The sequence below is a fragment of the Hyla sarda genome, chromosome 2, assembly GCF_029499605.1.
Source record: "Hyla sarda isolate aHylSar1 chromosome 2, aHylSar1.hap1, whole genome shotgun sequence".
Lineage (NCBI taxonomy): Eukaryota > Metazoa > Chordata > Amphibia > Anura > Hylidae > Hyla > Hyla sarda.
In genome coordinates, this window is record NC_079190.1 from 205,061,854 (window position 1) to 205,081,779 (window position 19,926).

At 38.9% G+C, this 19,926-nt stretch overlaps 1 protein-coding gene across 1 annotated transcript in view; it reads right to left on the reverse strand.

Annotated features, from left to right (window-relative positions):
• Window positions 1-19,926, reverse strand: part of ARHGAP6 (Rho GTPase activating protein 6) — a 582,024-nt gene that overhangs the window by 330,516 nt on the left and 231,582 nt on the right. The window lies entirely within an intron of this gene.

A 19,926-nucleotide genomic window follows, 5' to 3' on the forward strand; every position in this document is an offset into this window, starting at 1 on the left:
GGAAATTGGGGCTCTGAGTCTTGAATATTGGATTAAATTAAAATGTTTATTACATATGATATAAGATTGTACATATAGGTATAATATACTCTGGATCACAGGGCCCTTGTGATCCCACAGTAAAATTTGTAAATATTTATTCCTTGGCAATTTAATATATAGTGTTAGAATACAATAATTATAATAAACAAATAAAAATGTACAACAATAAATAAGTGTCCACGTATCTATAAGGTTGATCGGAATTGGTGATTTGTGAATAGCGGTAATACAAGTTTGAGTTGCTATTTTCACAAATATTTGTATCCAGTTGGAAGGGAAAGTGGTTGAAGTCTTGAATAGAATACAGTAAAAAATGAATGGTGATTGTATCAGTTTGTATATACTTTTGTGTCAGGTTCCAATCCTCTGTGCAGAGGGCTCGCAGCTGGAGACACTGCCGTCTACTGATTTAGGCAGCGGTAATATGACAAATGAATAATAAAATCGCAGTGTTTTGTAATATGTTCTAATCCTCTGTGCCGAGGATTTGCTGATGGAGACCCTGCCGTCTCCTTTATATGCAGCGCCAATTTTGAATTTAAAACAGCGCTTATAAGATAAGTTCCGATCCTCTATGCTTAGGGCTCGCAGCTGGAGACACTGCCGTCTCCTAGTATCCAGCGGCAGTACGATGTAAGGTACAATGCTTATGTCTTATAATCAAAGTGGGTACCTTATGTGGTTAGCCCTGGTCATCAGACGGGTCCTGGTCCCTGAATGGAGGGTGCGCTGCTGGAGGCCCGGCAGCCTCAGGTATGCAGCGGCAGAAGTGGGCTCCGTTTATGCGTACTGCAGCAGTTCTCCTGCTGGCAGTAAATGTCAGTGTATTGATGTGTGTATATATTATAGGTGTATTTGGTGAATGTTACAGGATTGCATGTTAGTTACCTAACCTTTCCATGTCTTGCATGAATCCCATTTGGTTAATTGGATGTGACCTCACAAAAAGGAGGTGCAATGGATATATAACCCAGCCAAATGATCTCTAGGAACATCACATTTATCTTTGCTGCTGAAGAAAGGTCCTACGGAGGACCTGAAACGCGTCCAGCTTTAACCACTTATTCTAAGTGCCACATCATCTTTATCAAAGAATACAGCTTTTTTAAAGGATTCACCATATCTGGCAATCAACCTCTGACAGTACGTGCTACTTCCCACCACGAGGAGACCGCCGGCCCAGCATTTACTGCCAGCAGGAGAACTGCTGCAGTACCCATAAACAGAGCCCACTTCTGCCGCTGCATACCTGAGGCTGCCGAGCCCTCCATTCAGGGACCAGGACCCGTCTGACGACTAGCGCTAACCACATAAGGTACCCACTTTGATTTTAAGACATAAGCATTATACCTTACATCGTACTGCCGATGCATACTAGGAGATGGTAGTGTCTCCAGCTGTGAGCCGTCTGCATAGAGGATCGGAACTTATCTTATAAGCGCTGTTTTACATTCAAAATTGCCGCTGCATATAAAGGAGACGGCAGGGTCTCCAGCAGCGAATCCTCGGCACAGAGGATTAGAACATATTACAAAACACTGCGATTTTATTATTCATTTGTCATATTACCGCTGCATAAATCAGTAGACGGCAGTGTCTCCAGCTGCGAGCCCTCTGCACAGAGGATTGGAACCTGACACAAAAGTATATACAAACTGCTACAATCACCATTCATTTTTTGCTGTATTCTATTCAAGACTTTAACCACTTTCTCTTCCAACTGGATACAAATATTTGTGAAAATAGCAACTCAAACTGTTATATTACAGCTATTCACAAATCACCAATTCCGATCATCACTATAGATACGTGGACACTTATTTATTGTTGTAAATTTTTATTTGTTTATTATAATTATTGTATTCTAACACTATATATTAAATTGCCAAGGATTAAATATTTACTAATTTTACTGTGGGATCACAATGGCCCTGTGATCCGCAGTATATTATACCTATATGTACAATTTCATATAATATTTTATAAACATTTTAATTTAATCCAATATTCAAGACTCTGAGCCCCAATTTCCTTAATTTGTATCTCCCCTCTTTCGGCACCGTGGGAATAGGTGCTATTTGGGTAGCTCGAGCCATTGGTCACTAGGTTAATACGAGCCTCTCTACCATTTTTTTCCTCTATCTAGGTATCTGTCTAGCAAACAAAATATACTTACAGCACTCCTATATTGGTAGAATCAAACCGTATTCTTTATTCCTTGCAAAATAAAGTGTCTCTATGGGTGCGTTCACACGTTCGTATTTCTGTTTCAGATCTGCTGCAGATTTGCTGTAGCAGATTTTGCTACCCATTGAAGTCATTAGGTAGCAAAATCTGCAGCAGATCTGAAACAGAAATAAGCACATGTGAACGTACCATGACAGAGCAACGTTTCAACTGGTTCATTGCAGTATTCTTCAAGCAGTGCTAGCTATCTGTCTATATATATGCCTCCAGCAGAACATCACTTCCACAACTGGAAAAAAAAAAATCCAAACAGTTAGAAAAATAAATGCAGGGGTGCAAGCAGATATGGTGGTCACAGGTCCACCACTAGTCAATCTAGGAATCACCAAAGTGCAATAATGATAATAATAATATTAAAGGGGCATTCCATGAAAAAATATTGGCTCCAGAAAGTTAAACAGATTTGTAAATTACTTCTATTAAAAAAATCGTAATCCTACGAGTACTTATCAGCTGCTGAAGTTGAGTTGTTCTTTTCTGTCTGATAACAGTGCTCTCTGCTGACACCTCTGTCTGCCTCAGGAACTGTATAGAGCAGTAGAGGTTTGCTATGAGGTTTTGCTGCTACTCTGGGCAGTTCCTGAGACAGACAGAGGTGTCAGCAGAGAGCACCATTGTCAGACAGAAAAGAACAACTCAACTTCAGCAGCTGATAAGTACTGGTAGGATTAAGATTTTTTAATAGAAGTAATTTACAAATCTGTTTAATATTCTGAAGCCATTTTTATTCATGGAATACCCCTTTAATTATAATAATAATAATAATAATAATAATAATAATAATAATTCATATTATTGTAATATTAAATAATAATTTACTGCAGTGTGCATGTACAGTATGTGGACTCAGACTGTTATTATAACAGCATTTGTAAAATAATAATTTCATAAAATAATGACTTACAAATTGCAAGTTTTAAAGATTTTTAACTCCTGGACATGAACTCAAATGACATACATAAACTCCATAAAAGTGAGGTTTTCATTGCTAGCTTTCAGGGCTGACATTTGATCAAGGAAATGTGTACCATAGAGACAGACCTGCCAGATAGTGGATCATAAATACTGATTTTAAAGTGTAGAAATATTCTTTCAGTGAATGCGCATTTTTGAAAAACAAGTGCCAAGAATGAACCCATAAATCATGGGAATTAGATTTGTGCCAAACAAGCTCCAACGTGGTTAGGTGTGTGATGTACAACAATTACCATAGGAGTGTCTCCATTTAATCTTTATTTCAAGGGGTTATCCAGGAAAAAACTTTTAATATATATATATATATATATATATATATAAATCCAATATGGAGCAGCACACCAAATAGCAGTGGGTGCTATCAGTCAAAACCCAGGTCAAGGGATGCACGTAGGTATATTCCAAAAGAAAACTGCAGCACTCCAAGTTCAGATGAAAATAAAAGTGGCGTTTATTCCATCTAGTTCAAAGGCAACGTTTCAGCTGCGTACCTGCAGCCTTTATCAAGCAAACACACAGTGTACAAGTAGTGGTATAAATATGGTGGAGACTGTGACATCATCATTACATCACACATTTGAATAAGAATCATAATACATAGGAAAACAGAAGCGATCTCACGATCGGTACAAATATTCAATCCAATGTACATACAGTGGCATAGAACATGTCAATAGTGATACAGGGTGATATCAAAAACGTGCAAATGTATATAGAATAAGCATAATAATAACATAAAAGTGACTCACATGGACGGAAGCTCTGGGCGGAACCTGCTTGATGCGAAAAACAAACGCCGGCTGTGTCATCACCCTGTGACAGGCGCAAGCGGGTGTGTACAAAGTAAACGGAAGCACAGGAGATCAACCGGAAACAAGCGCATGGGCGCATGCACAGTAAAACGGAGAATGCTCCGTGGCCATCATACTAGAGGGCTCAATTAAGGGCAATGTACAAAATGGATAAGGCTGAGCAAAGGGTACTCCGCAGCCATCATATTAAAGAGGTAGATAGGGGGCAATATAATATAGATGCAAAAAAACAGCAATCAACATTGGCGCATCAAAAAGCAAAAATGTAAATAAATGGCACAATAAGAGATATAGTAAATAATGAAAAAAATTTGAAAATGAAGAAAGTGAAAAAAACTGATGAAGAATAAAAAATAATAAATAATAAATGAATAAAAAATAATGAAAAATAAAAAACATAAATAGAAGAAATAAAAAAATAAAAATAAAAAGTAGTCATAGGAAGGGACTCGATCTGTGTCTGCACGTTCAGGGGACCAAAATGGTAGATATAAAAACTACCACTTAAATAATACGACTCATTAAGAATAATAGACCAGGACCCATAACGTACAGGAAGCCATATGCAACCAGACACTGCATTCTGGACTCCCTAGGTGTAAAGTCTGGTGCCCGAAACAGAACTGGTACGGGAACCCGACAGCGGGGAGGCATGGGGGTAACTCATAATATACGGGAAACACCCCAGTCTCCACCAGTCCCATAATTGGGAGTGGCATAATTGTAGCCCTAGCCAGAAGTGTCCCACATCCATGCACACATACATAATCGATCCTAGACAGGTCTAAATGGTTAGGACAATAAATGATTAGGTCACCCACTGTGCAAAGACACATCTAACATGGAGTCTGTACATCCATAGCTCAAAGGGATAAAATTACTAAATAATATAAACAAAAGAGTTTATTAAAAAAATAATAAAGAAATCAAAGTGATAGATATGATTAATGAATGATAAATCACATAATGAAAACAATATAGGTTCCGGTTGAGCTTTTGTTTCCCAGATATAACATATGATGAAGAGAATGAATGTTCATGCAGGTTCCGTCATGCCATCTCTATAAAGTGAAATTAAAAAAGAGGAGATTATAATCTCAAAAGAATTTTTTACACAGTATATTCATAGCATAACCACAGGTGACAATATACGAAGGCTAAGGGCATGACAGTTAATGAGTAATGAGTATAATGATTAAATATTGGCAATGGGGAAGTCCACATTAAGGCCGTTGGGTTTGAGTGTTTGTAACTCGAAAATCCAACGGAGTTCGCAACGATGAAGGGCAGCGATGCGATCGCCTCCTCTTTTGAGAGGGGGAATGTGGTCAATCAGAGCAAAACGAAGGTCCCGCTCTGAGTGGCCACATTCGACGAAATGGTTGGGGACGGGGAGATCTCGCCTCCCCTTCCTGATGGTATAACGATGTTGATTAAGGCGTGTACGAAATTCCCCTGTGGTTTCTCCCACATATAAGAGGTTACACGGACATAGAAGAATGTAAATAACAAATTTAGACGAACAAGTAAGATAATGTTTAATCTTGTAGGTCTTGCCATGTTGTGGATGAATGAATGTTGGCCCTTTGACCATTTTTGAACAATTTATACAGTGGCAACAGGGGTAACAACCTTGACTTTTGACAGTTAAATACAGTTGTCGAGTAGAGGACTGCGTCCCAATATCGGCCCGAACAAGTTTATCACGAAGATTTGGTGCCCGCTTATAGGACATTAAAGGTGGTGATTGAAAGTCACTGATGGATGGGAATGATCTTTTCAATATATGCCAGTGTTTTCTGACAATCTCAGAAACACGGTGAGATAGCTCATTGTATTGAGAGACAAAAGCTATGCGGTTTGCAGAGCTTTTGGGAGAAGTATCATAAATCAGTGACTTTCGATCATGAGCAAGTACAGAACTTTTACATTGTGAAACCAATTTTTGGGGATACGCACGTTGAATAAAATTGGAGGCCATGGTGTCGAGAATGGGCACAATGGCGGTTTCCTTACTAACAATGCGTCTAGCTCGGAGCATCTGACTCCGTGGTAGAGATTTAATCATGGATTTAGGGTGTTGACTGGTGAAATGTAAAATGGAATTGCAATCAGTAGGTTTGGAGAAAAGAGTAGTAGATAGTTTGTTAGAATCAATAGAGACCAGTGTATCCAGAAACTGTATAGAGGTGCAAGATGAATTCAAAGTAAATTGGATATGCGGGCAGATAGTATTCAGAAAAGTGTGGAAATCAAGAAGAGAATCGCCGGAACCGCTCCAAATGAGGAACACATCATCTATGTATCGCCACCACCCCAGGACGTTCCTGAAGTGGTGGGACACATAGATGTGTGACTCTTCCAACGACGCCACCACCATGTTGGCATACGTTGGGGCCACATTGGTCCCCATGGCGGTTCCGGCGATTTGTGCATAAAAAGAATCATTAAAGGTGAAATAATTGTTAGATAGCACAAAATCAAGAAGAGAAATAATGAATTGGGTTTCAGACAGAGAAAAATCAGGTGAGATCATAGAGGCTACAGCCGCTATACCAAGGTCATTAGGAATGGATGTATACAGAGATACAATGTCGAGTGAGGCCAAAATGACATCAATCGAGATTGTAACAGAATCAAGTTTTTTGAGAAAATCAGAGGTATCACGTAAGTATGATTTAGCGCTCATTGCATAGGGGCGGAGAAGTTGATCCAGAAAAATAGATACACGGCTAGTTACAGAATTGCGTCCGGAGACGATAGGTCTAAATCATACTTACGTGATACCTCTGATTTTCTCAAAAAACTTGATTCTGTTACAATCTCGGGTGATGTCATTTTGGCCTCACTCGACATTGTATCTCTGTATACATCCATTCCTAATGACCTTGGTATAGCGGCTGTAGCCTCTATGATCTCACCTGATTTTTCTCTGTCTGAAACCCAATTCATTATTTCTCTTCTTGATTTTGTGCTATCTAACAATTATTTCACCTTTAATGATTCTTTTTATGCACAAATCGCCGGAACCGCCATGGGGACCAATGTGGCCCCAACGTACGCCAACATGGTGGTGGCGTCGTTGGAAGAGTCACACATCTATGTGTCCCACCACTTCAGGAACGTCCTGGGGTGGTGGCGATACATAGATGATGTGTTCCTCGTTTGGAGCGGTTCCGGCGATTCTCTTCTTGATTTCCACACTTTTCTGAATACTATCTGCCCGCATATCCAATTTACTTTGAATTCATTTGGCACCTCTATACAGTTTCTGGATACACTGGTCTCTATTGATTCTAACAAACTATCTACTACTCTTTTCTCCAAACCTGCTGATTGCAATTCCATTTTACATTTCACCAGTCAACACCCTAAATCCATGATTAAATCTCTACCACGGAGTCAGATGCTTCGAGCTAGACGCATTGTTAGTAAGGAAACCACCATTATGCCCATTCTCGACACCCTGGCCTCCAATTTTATTCAACGTGGGTATCCCCAAAAATTGGTTTCACAATGTAAAAGTTCTGTACTTGCTCATGATCGAAAGTCACTGATTTATGATACTTCTCCCAAAAGCTCTGCAAACCGCATAGCTTTTATCTCTCAATACAATGAGCAATCTCACCGTGTTTCTGAGATTGTCAGAAAACACTGGCATATATTGAAAAGATCATTCCCATCCATCAGTGACTTTCAATCACCACCTTTAATGTCCTATAAGCGGGCACCAAATCTTCGTGATAAACTTGTTCGGGCCGATATTGGGACGCAGTCCTCTACTCGACAACTGTATTTAACTGTCAAAAGTCAAGGTTGTTACCCCTGTTGCCACTGTATAAATTGTTCAAAAATGGTCAAAGGGCCAACATTCATTCATCCACAACATGGCAAGACCTACAAGATTAAACATTATCTTACTTGTTCGTCTAAATTTGTTATTTACATTCTTCTATGTCCGTGTAACCTCTTATATGTGGGAGAAACCACAGGGGAATTTCGTACACGCCTTAATCAACATCGTTATACCATCAGGAAGGGGAGGCGAGATCTCCCCGTCCCCAACCATTTCGTCGAATGTGGCCACTCAGAGCGGGACCTTCGTTTTGCTCTGATTGACCACATTCCCCCTCTCAAAAGAGGAGGCGATCGCATCGCTGCCCTTCATCGTTGCGAACTCCGTTGGATTTTCGAGTTACAAACACTCAAACCCAACGGCCTTAATGTGGACTTCCCCATTGCCAATATTTAATCATTATACTCATTACTCATTAACTGTCACGCCCTTAGCCTTCGTATATTGTCACCTGTGGTTATGCTATGAATATACTGTGTAAAAAATTCTTTTGAGATTATAATCTCCTCTTTTTTAATTTCACTTTATAGAGATGGCATGACGGAACCTGCATGAACATTCATTCTCTTCCTCATATGTTATATCTGGGAAACAGAAGCTCAACCGGAACCTATATTGTTTTCATTATGTGATTTATCATTCATTAATCATACCTATCACTTTGATTTCTTTATTATTTTTTTAATAAACTCTTTTGTTTATATTATTTAGTAATTTTATCCCTTTGAGCTATGGATGTACAGACTCCATGTTAGATGTGTCTTTGCACAGTGGGTGACCTAATCATTTATTGTCCTAACCATTTAGACCTGTCTAGGATCGATTATGTATGTGTGCATGGATGTGGGACACTTCTGGCTAGGGCTACAATTATGCCACTCCCAATTATGGGACTGGTGGAGACTGGGGTGTTTCCCGTATATTATGGGTTACCCCCATGCCTCCCCGCTGTCGGGTTCCCGTACCAGTTCTGTTTCGGGCACCAGACTTTACACCTAGGGAGTCCAGAATGCAGTGTCTGGTTGCATATGGCTTCCTGTACGTTATGGGTCCTGGTCTATTATTCTTAATGAGTCGTATTATTTCTGTGGTAGTTTTTATATCTACCATTTTGGTCCCCTGAACGTGCAGACACAGATCGAGTCCCTTCCTATGACTAATTTTAATTTAAATTTTTTTATTTCTTCTATTTATGTTTTTTATTTTTCATTATTTTTTATTGATTTATTATTTATTATTTTTTATTCTTCAGTTTTTTTCACTTTCTTCATTTTCTAATTTTTTTCATTATTTACTATATCTCTTATTGTGCCATTTTTTTACATTTTTGCTTTTTGATGCGCCAATGTTGGTTGCTGTTTTTTTGCATCTATATTTTATTGCCCCCTATCTACCTCTTTAATATGATGGCTGCGGAGTACCCTTTGCTCAGCCTTATCCATTTTGTACATTGCCCTTAATTGAGCCCTCTAGTATGATGGCCACGGAGCATTCTCCGTTTTACTGCGCATGCGCCAATGCGCTTGTTTCCGGTTGATCTCCTGTGCTTCCGTTTACTTTGTACACGCCCGCTTGCGCCTGTCACAGGGTGATGACGCAGCCGGCGTTTGTTTTTCGCATCAAGCAGGTTCCGCCCAGAGCTTCCGTCCATGTGAGTCACTTTTATGTTATTATTATGCTTATTCTATATACATTTGCACCTTTTTGATATCACCCTGTATCACTATTGACATGTTCTATGCCACTGTATGTACATTGGATTGAATATTTGTACCGATCGTGAGATCGCTTCTGTTTTCCTATGTATTATGATTCTTATGCAAATGTGTGATATAATGATGATGTCACAGTCTCCACCATATTTATACCACTATTTGTACACTGTGTGTTTGCTTGATAAAGGCTGCAGGTACGCAGCTGAAATGTTGCCTTTGAACTAGATGGAATAAACGCCACTTTTATTTTCATATGAACTTGGAGTGCTGCAGTTTTCTTTTGGAATATATATATATATATATATATATATATATATCAACTGGTTCCAGAAAGGTAAACAGATTTGTAAATTACTTCTATTTAAAAATCTTAATCCTTTCAGTACTTATGAGCTGCTGGATTTGAGTTGTGCTCTCTGATGACACCTGTCTCAGGAACTGTCCAGAGTAGAAGCAAATCCCCATACCTCTTCTACTCTGTCCAGTTCCCGAGACAAGCAGAGATGTCAGCAGAGAGCACTGTTGTCAGACAGAAAAGAACAACTCAACTTCAGCAGCTGAAAATTATTGGAAGGATTAAGATTTTTTAATATACAAATCTGTTTAACTTTCTGGAGCCAGTTATGTATATATAATATTATTTTTTCCTGGAATACCCCTTTAATTACATTGTCCACTCACCTCTATGTAGGTCCCGACAAGTAGGCTTCATTCCTAGTGCCTAAGTGCCTTCACGTTGAATTCTAGTTCAATCTAAGCATATAAAGCCCATGTTTGTGACTATGGGTGTAGCATACTGTAAATATTAGAGTAGAAGGATGAGAAATGAAGAGAGACCAGGAAACTGTGTATGTTCTCCAGCTGACCAGGTAAACTACAAAAAGACTAGATGATCTGCAGACAGAGGAGAAACATCCAGTAGTGACGTGATTTAGTAAATAACATCTAAAAGCATGCTAGCCTTATAATGTCTTTACATTTTTAGGTATATCTCTGAATAGATAAAAATCTAAATAGTTTCTAGAGCTCCAGGCCCATAAATCAATTCATGTCTTTTTCCTTGTTAATTTACTACAGTTTCAACTACTATAAACACTTCTCGTTATTCAGCGGCATTTCTGGCATAGACTAAATAGTCGCAGACTGCTGTAATACTGTTATTACATAGGAGCCTCCACTCTCAAAGTCAGCAAATTTGGACAATATTACTTTTCTTGCGGTTTAGGAGTATATCACAAATGGCCTTTGAGGTCAACTAAATATTATCATACTTAACTGAAAATAAGCCCTCCGTTCTTAAGACAGTAAGAAAAAATACCCTCAGATATTATTACTAATAAAGAACATCCATGAAGGTTTACGTATAGATCTGCGCTTTTTCGCTCCATTTATTATGGAGCAGTACAGATCTGTCAACTCAGGGCTTTGCTATGAGGTTAAGGGCAACGTTAAAAAAATGATGAACTACATAGGGCTAGTCTATTATAACTACTGAACGTCTTTTCCTGACATTTTATACATAGGGAGCATATTTCTGGAACTGCGGGGAAGGGGGAGGGGGGATGAGGAGAGTAGGCGAGTCCTCCTCTGGCGTCCTCCATTAAGTTTACTTTGGCTCAAACCTCGACAGATGGTGCAACTGAAACTGATGAACCTTGACCTTGAAGTTTACCTCTAATGTCTTTGGAAGTTGTTTTGGGATCTTTGGTTCTCTGCTTGGAGATGGTCTTATAGCCTTCACCTTTAACATACTTGTCTATCATTTTCTTTCTAAGCTCCTGGGACAACTCTCTCCTTGGCTTTCTGTGGTTCATATTCAATGTGGAACACATTGGATAATACAAATTGTATCTTGTAACCAGACAATTGTATGAAGGGAAGTAAGAAATCGTTTTGTATTTCTGATACAGAGATCAGACTCCTGTGACAATTCTGGACTTTTTTTAGAATAAATTGGAGGCCCAGTTTCTTGTCTTAGACTACCACCATTCATCTTTGCAGCATCTTAAACCATAGGCTACATTACCTTGTTATATAATAATATATGTTAAACTCTAACCCACTGTAGACCTCTCTAAAGAGTTTTTCAGGGAAAGGGAGGTAAATAAAAAAAATATACTTACCTTCTGTTGCCCCCATTTCAATGCCATGATGCTCTGTATACAAAAGAGAGCAGAGTGGAAAGGAAGCTGGATCGCGCTGTCACAAAAGGGGGTAATCCACGAATATTAGGATAAAGTGCTTTTATTCTTCAACCATGCAACGTGTTTCAAAACCATCCATTTTTTTCATCAGGACTGATGAAAAAAACTGGATGTTTTTTAAACGCGTTACATGGTTGAAGAATAAAAGCACTTTATCCTAATATTCGTGGATTATCCCCTTTTGTGACAGCGCGATCCAGCTTCCTTTCCACTCTGCTCTCTTTTGTATCCAGTCACTTCACGTCTGCTAATAAACGTGGGAAGCCGCTGCAGTCCTCTCCTTATACATGCTTTTCTAAGTGTTGTGCCTTTTCTGCACAACCACCACAGGTGAGCGAGTTTCTAAACTAGTTCACCTTCTCTTCAAATACCTCACCAATACCAAACAGGGGGCAGTCCTTTCATCTTTATTTCATTGCTGCTCTGTAGTCTCTGATGGAAAGGCTGTAATGATGTTCTCTACTCTCTCCTAGGCAACTATTGCAGAAAAATACTGGCTTTAGTGGTCACATGAAAGAGAAAGTGCACCTGACCATTAAGGCCAGGGATTTGTTGCAGTGGTCCAGTGCCAAATGTATGGAACTTCATATGAGCCCTTCTGCTAGGGGCTAAAGAGTAGTATGGCACTAGATCAGGAGTGAAAGGAGGGGTGTGTTTCATTAACCCTTCCCTTGCCTGCCTGTGTGCATAATTTTTCAAAAGTTTGGAAAACTCCTTTTAAAAAAATGGCTATAACCACCCCCTAGACCACCATGGTTATTGATATCAATATTAACCTCTTCATTAGCCTAGTCCATCAGAACTGCTAAGAATTAACTGCTAAGCCACTTCAAACCCAGAGATATTGCATGTCTGCCATAACATACCACATGTAAAAATGTGGAATATAATAAATGTAGAGTAGGCAAATAGCATAATTAGGAGTGAAGGGAGATAAAGGGGAAAAGGGGGCAAGCTCCCTCATGGGCACTAAAACACTTTGAAAATCTTATGCATCAGACTGTCTAAAAATATCCAATCTTAACAAGTCACCACATGTGGAAATTGCTGAAAAAAGTATATGTGTGCTGAGAGATCATAATCCTAATGCCATTGCCATTATTTCAAAATAGCAATGTCCGCCAAAAAGCAGAAAAAAAACAAATTTTTTTTTTCGCAGCAACTAGAGTAAATATGTTTGTTATAACTAGCTTTGAAACCATTGATCTCATCATCCTAGAGTGAACAAAATGTTAGGTCACAATAGGGACAAGCTGTTTTGTAATTGTTTTTGGAAAGCTTATTAATAGTCTAGTGTTGCAGATCTAATGAACAGCCAAAAAAGAGCTGGGTGGAGTAAGCAATAGTTTAAAAAAGCATTTAGAGGCAAACTCCTTTTTAATCTTCTGAAAAACATTGTATAAGAAAACATTAGGATCGCACAAACCTGGCAGTTACACAGTGAACATAGTAACATAGAGGGAGATTTATCAAAACCTGTCCAGAGGAACCAATCAGCTCGCTTCTTTCATTTTTAACAAGGCTTCTGCAAAATGAAAGAAGCGATCTGATTGGTTGCTAAGGGACACTGGGCAACTTTTCCTTTGCACAGGTTTTGATAAATCTTCCCCATAGTTCATAAGGTTGAAAAAAGACCAGAGTCCATCAAGTTCAACCTATAACCCTAATGAGCCCCTACTGAGTTGATCCAGAGGAGGCAAAATACCCTCATACTAGAGGTAAAAATTCCTTCCCGACTCCAAATATGTCAATCAGAATAAATCCCTGGATCAACCTTCTGTCCCTATAGATCTAGAATCCATAACCTGTAATGTTATTATTCTGCAAAAATGCATCCAGACCCCTTCCCTTTAAAATTATTTTACAGCGTTCACCATGACCACCTCCTCTGGCAGAACTTTCCATAGTCTCACTGCTCTTACAGTAAAGAATCCCCATCTGTGCTGATGTAGAAACCTTCTTTCCTCAAGACGTAGAGGATGCCCCCTTGTTATAGATACAGTCCTGGGTATAAATAAATCATGGGAGAGATCTCTGTAAGGTCCCCAGATATATTTATACATAGTTATTAGGTCTCCCCTAAGCCTTCTTATTTCTTAACTAAATAACCCCAATCCTGATAATCTTTCTGGGTACTGTAGTCCTCCCATTCCCCGTATTACTCTGGTTCCCCTTCTTTGAACCCTCTCCAGCTCCACAATATCTTTCTTGTACACTGGTGCCCAGTGATCTGACTAGTGATTTGTACAGTGGTAGAATTATTTCCTTGTCGTTGGCATCTATGCCCCTATTGATGCACCCCATGATTTTATTTGCCTTGGCAGCAGCTGCCCGACACTGGTCACTACAGCTAAATTTACTATTAATTAAGACTCCCAAGTCCTTTTTCATGTCAGTCATCACAAATGTGCTCTCCCATTTAATACATAATCCCAGCCCGGATTTTTCTTCCCCATGTGCATTACCTTACATTTATCAGTGTTGAACCTCATCTGCCACTTCTCAGCCCAAACCTACAACCTGTCCATCCAGATCCATTTGTAACAGTGCACTGTCCTCTATAGTGTTTGCCGCTTTACAAAGTTTTGTGTCATCTGCAAAGATTGCTACTTTACTATTCAACCTCTACAAGGTCATTAAGAAATATATTTAATAGAACAGGACCCAAGACTTACCCCTGTGGTACCCCACTAGTAACAGTCACCCAATCAGAATAAGTACCATTAATAACCACCCTCTGTTTCCTATCACAGACCTATTTACTTACCCACTTGCACACATTTATCCCCCAGTCCAAGCATTCTTATTTTATGCACCAACCTTTTATGTGGCACCTTATTAAATGCTTTGGAAAAATCCAGATATATGACATTCAGCGATTGCCCCTGGTCCAGTCTGGAGCTCACCACCTCATAAAAGCTGATCAGGTTAGTTTGATAGGTCCGATCCCTCATAAAGCCATGCTGATATGGGGTCATGCATTTATTTTTATCAAGATACTCCAAAATATCATCCCTTAGAAAAACAATTTACATACAACGGAGGTTAAACTAACAGGCCTATAATTCCCGGGGTCACCTTTTGACCCCTTTTTAAATATTGGCACCACATTTGCCATGCATCAGTCCTGGGGAACAGTCCCTGTTACTATAGAGGTGAAAAAATATGCAGTTGAAAAAGGCTGTATTGGCCAGAAGGCATGCTACGTTTATGTATGCATATCTTGCCTGAATAAAATCAATACTTTTCAGCAGAATTTGGTGTGCCGGGCTTTTTCACCTCTATTGGACAACTCTCTATAACAAGGGGGCATCCTCTACTTTTACAAGAAAGAAGGTTTCTACACCAGCACAGACTGTAAGAGCAGTGAGACTGTGGAATTCTCTCCCCAAGGAGGTGGTCATGGTAAACTCTGTAAAAGAATTTAAAAAGGGGTCTGGATGCATTTTTGGCGAGTAAGAACATTGCTGGTTATGTATACTAGATTTATAGGGACAGAACGTTGATCCAGGGATTTATTCTGACTGCCGTATTTGGAGTCGGGAAGAAATTTTTACCTTTAGTATGAAGGTTTTTTGCCTTCCTCTGGATTAACTCAGTAGGGAATCATTAGGGTTATAGGTTGAACTTGATGGACTCTGGTCTTTTTTCAACCTTATGAACTATGTTACTATGTTACTATACCCTATCCCTGGCACCCACCTGAGTCTACAGTGCCGACCTAACTACTTTTGTGGCCTGTTACTTTAGAGTCCCTAAATATAAAAAATAGGGGTCTGTCTATTACATTACTTAACATGTACCTTGCGTTACCAAATAACATTAATAGGCACCTGGGTGTGATCAGTGCTGCTCACTGTAGATATTCATTTTTAGAATCAACAAGGGTTAAATATTTTCAAAAATAAATAAATAAATAAACTAGAGGAGGAGTGATTCTCTCAAGTTGGGTTAGTGTTGGTTTATTTGACATGATGTTGTTGGACAAAAACTAATGATAAGTATGCCAAATGAGATTCTGCCAACACTAAACTCTTTCACTGTTAAGTGATGGACCAGGATCAGCTATGATTTAAGGTTCAAGTAGACGAATAAATATATGTATATTTTTTTGTACTGATATTCATCTTGAATTTCTCTATTTTTAAAAATATCTGGGAGAGTTCTAGACATGACACATCAAACAGAAACTCCCAACCAGCATTTGCATTTGCAGATGATGATCAGTTCTAGAAGATCATTGGTCCTGATTTCCTTTCTAAAGGATTCCAGTATGTATCAGCATAATTATAAATATTTATTGAATATTCTGTACAATTCTTACCATAATATTCCCTTTTTTAATGTATTTTTTACTTCTTGGCATACAATTCTTGCTCATATTGCTCTATCACCAATTTACCAGCAATACAGAATTGCTTAGAATGGGAAAAGATAAAAGTTTTACTTTGTAGATTACACCTTCAGAGTGGTAAAAAGGCGATTTAAGTGCTCTTACTGATGTTATTAAGCTCCTGAGAGTCCCCCTTCAAGGTGCACAACTATTTCTCATTTTCTCTATTTCAGAGGGTAGGACCAGAGCTGAATTGTTGGCCAGCAGTAAAGATCAATGGGCCTTCACCCTATCTGGCCAATCAAAGCACATACTCCTCTCTGCTATGCCCCACTATGTGTGCAATGTGCTGAATGGACAGAAAGAAAATAAACAACAGCAGAATTAACAGTAAGGAAAGGGTTACACTAAGCACGATCTGCTACTAAAAAGCTAAAAGGTGGAGAGGGGAAATTACACTGCAGCACTATGGGTATAAAGAAGTAGATACACTGGAATATATACAAGGTACAGCTGTCCTGAGTTTTATGGCTGGTGAAAGATGAGAGAGGAAACTTGATTTACCTTTGAGGAACAGTGTGGATCATCTTCTCCCCTGCACATAGCACATGCTAAGCCATGCCCCACTTTCTGTAATTACTCCTTTTAGAGACAGGGAATGGATAGCAGGTCACAGAAGAGACATCTAGTAGCCAAAATTATAGAGCTATTTTTGGATAAATAAAGTAATTTGAACTATGTTAGGAATCACATAGGCTATCACATGGAGGGTAGTTGCTTGAAACAAAAGTGATCATTTAACCTTAGACATATGCAATTTCATTATGACATTATTATACTTTGGAACCTGTTGGATGTGACGTAAGAAATATTGTGATGGTGACCATGTCAGAATTAAACCATTGGCCAGGGGATGCAACATCAAGAAGTTGGGAAGACAACATTAGGCAGCACCTCTCCACAATGGTAGGTAAACCAAAAGTTTCCATGCCTAGTTCTTACTAGCATAAGGGCATCAGTGGATAGTTTTCTGTTTCCTACGTGCCCAGCACATTCATCTTTTCATGTATTGCATTAAACTGCATTTGCATAAGGACAGTTGGCATACATAGAATTGTTGTCAAACGTTCTACCTGACTATGTTTATGAATGGGAAAGCTATTGTTTTTACTAATAGAAATCTATTTCTAATCGGAAAATATGACTCCCCAACATGGAAAAATTTCTCTGCATGTAAAAATAGAGTCTAGACAAGTAAAAGCAAAGACTAGACAAGAGTCCTACTAACAGATTACTGAGTCCAACTGAGACAATGTTATGTATATCTGTACATACAGACACTAAAGAGGATTACACTTTGGACAATATGAACATTGTGCATGAAGTCTAATATAAATAGAGGAATGCTTTTTCTATCATATAAATTCAACCACCAGCCATAAATAGGGAAGTGTAAAATACTGCTAAATAACCCTCACTAGACAGAAGGATTTTCCTGATAGACTGGCCTACATTGTCCATGATAATCTAGGCTAATATTTTACTATAAGACTAAAAATGAGATCACGGTCAGAGGTAAAGTTTGATGCCTTGCCAGACGTAGTGAAGCCAAAGTGCCTAATTCTCCTAAAGACTTTAAACTAAACAGCAGCCAAAGGTATTCCTAAAACCAAGATATCTTCTTGCAAAGAAAGGGCTGAGGCTGTATAGATGAATTAGAATCAGATATCACATAAAATATTTTGTGAGTATGAAACCCAATCCCTTTCTTCCATGCATATAATTCTTATTTTTAAGTCACTGTAGAAAAATGAATCACTTTAGTAAATGGGTCAGTAAAAGCAACAATGAACACTGAAGGACTTGACATCAGTCTATTTATTTACCAGCATGACTGTTCTGGTGAGTCCTTTTGCATGTTTTATGAATACAATCTAAACTATGTATATTCAGATGTACTATCGTTCCTATAACTGACAGTGATAATATTGGTGAGCTCTATGGATTTATCAATGCGAATATGCAGGAGCATCCATGCCACAGAAACAGACCATGTGGCTGCTATGGGGCCCTTGGAGAGAGAGGCCGAGCCATAGTTGATCCCTTTGCTTGTGCTACTTTTAGGAAACAGTGCAGAGCTTCTCTCTCCCCGGGAAATTGCATTATAAACAGATACAGGATGTATTGGGGTTATTGATCTGAGGGAAAGCAAGGTGACATAAACACCAGACATTTCTGTTCTGGTGGGCAAAAATGAGATGTTATAATAGGAGGCCTATTTTAATATTTGCTATAGGGCTCTCTTTCATTTATGTATGCTACTATTTAAGCCCATGGAGCCCATCTAGTGCAGACTGAGATTACAGCAAATCTGGAAGTGAAGTGAACAGCAGGGCTCTTCTCCCCACTCATTCTGAAGATCAGTGGAGGCCAACAGTTTTTCTGGTACTTTAAGTGTGTTTCATATGGCAGAACGGCATAGAACCGATTGCACTAGATTATAATGTATACCAATTTTTTTTAACTTTCAGTATTTGAGAAACAAAACTTTCTGAAGAGTTTTAACCCAAAGGCTGAATTCTATTTTATTTCACTATGCAATCTTAAGTAGGCACAAACTTTGCATAGATCAATAGTATGAGTGAATGTAAGAAACTTTGTAGTATCTTATTGAACACAAATGCTTCATTTTCTTGTTAGCAAACCTCCTCTCCACCTCCTGTTGCTTAAAAAATATTTTCTGAAAACCAGATCAGCTTTTTCCTGTGTCTGCAAGACAAGCAATACAAGTCTATGGAAGAGGGTGGGGGAGCTCCACCCACCAGCTCTGGGAGAACTGCAGATTATAGGTGTAGCCTGCAGAGCAGAAATCTGTTGAAAAATACAAGTATACAAATTAAATATTTCCAGCCAACTACAATCTTTCTACACCTTAGGGTGAGATGTTTGTCAGGCATCATCATAGACCTCGTGGTTAGAGATTTATAGGGCTTTTTTCAAAGGGGTAGGCCTGGGCAGGGATCACCCTTTTTAGGGTGAGTGTCCCACTGGTTCCCTGTACAAGTAGGTCTAGCCCACACCACAGATCATATAGGGACTACCAAGGACTGTCGCTTTCTCCCCCTTTCATCTACCTGTTACTATCTTCTATTTACTTTTATGCCAGACTTGGGCACACCTTCCAGAACTATCATTATTAACACCCCTGTGACAACAAGACAATGAGATGAGGTGAGAATTACATTTTCTTTTGGGCACTGGTTCTCTCAAGTCACTTTCAATCGATTGCTATTGTTGTTGTGATCATCAAGTTTAAGTGCATTGTCCCCTACGTCGGCTTCCAGACTGGTACTTCGTTATTGCTACATTCTGATTTATGTCTGTGGAGTTATTTGTATCTTTTAAAGATTAAATTATTAAAAGTGAAGTTTTATACAGGCATCACCCCCTTGCTGTATATATTTCAAGTTAAATATTGGCCAGTAATATTGCTGCTTCTCCTGTACACACACAGGGCAGCTTATCCCTAAAAGTCACCAGAAATAATAGGTACACTTCAAGCCAAATTCAGGAGTGGAATAAAAAGGAATGGGTAATATAAAAGAATGACTCTCTTTCTTGCTCAATAAACTTCTCATTTGGCTCAAAAACTGCATCAAAAACTGTATTTGTGGTTTCAGCCTTATTGGGATATAGTAGTCAATAAGGAGCTGAAGCAGCTTGCTATGAAAGGCAAGTTTTC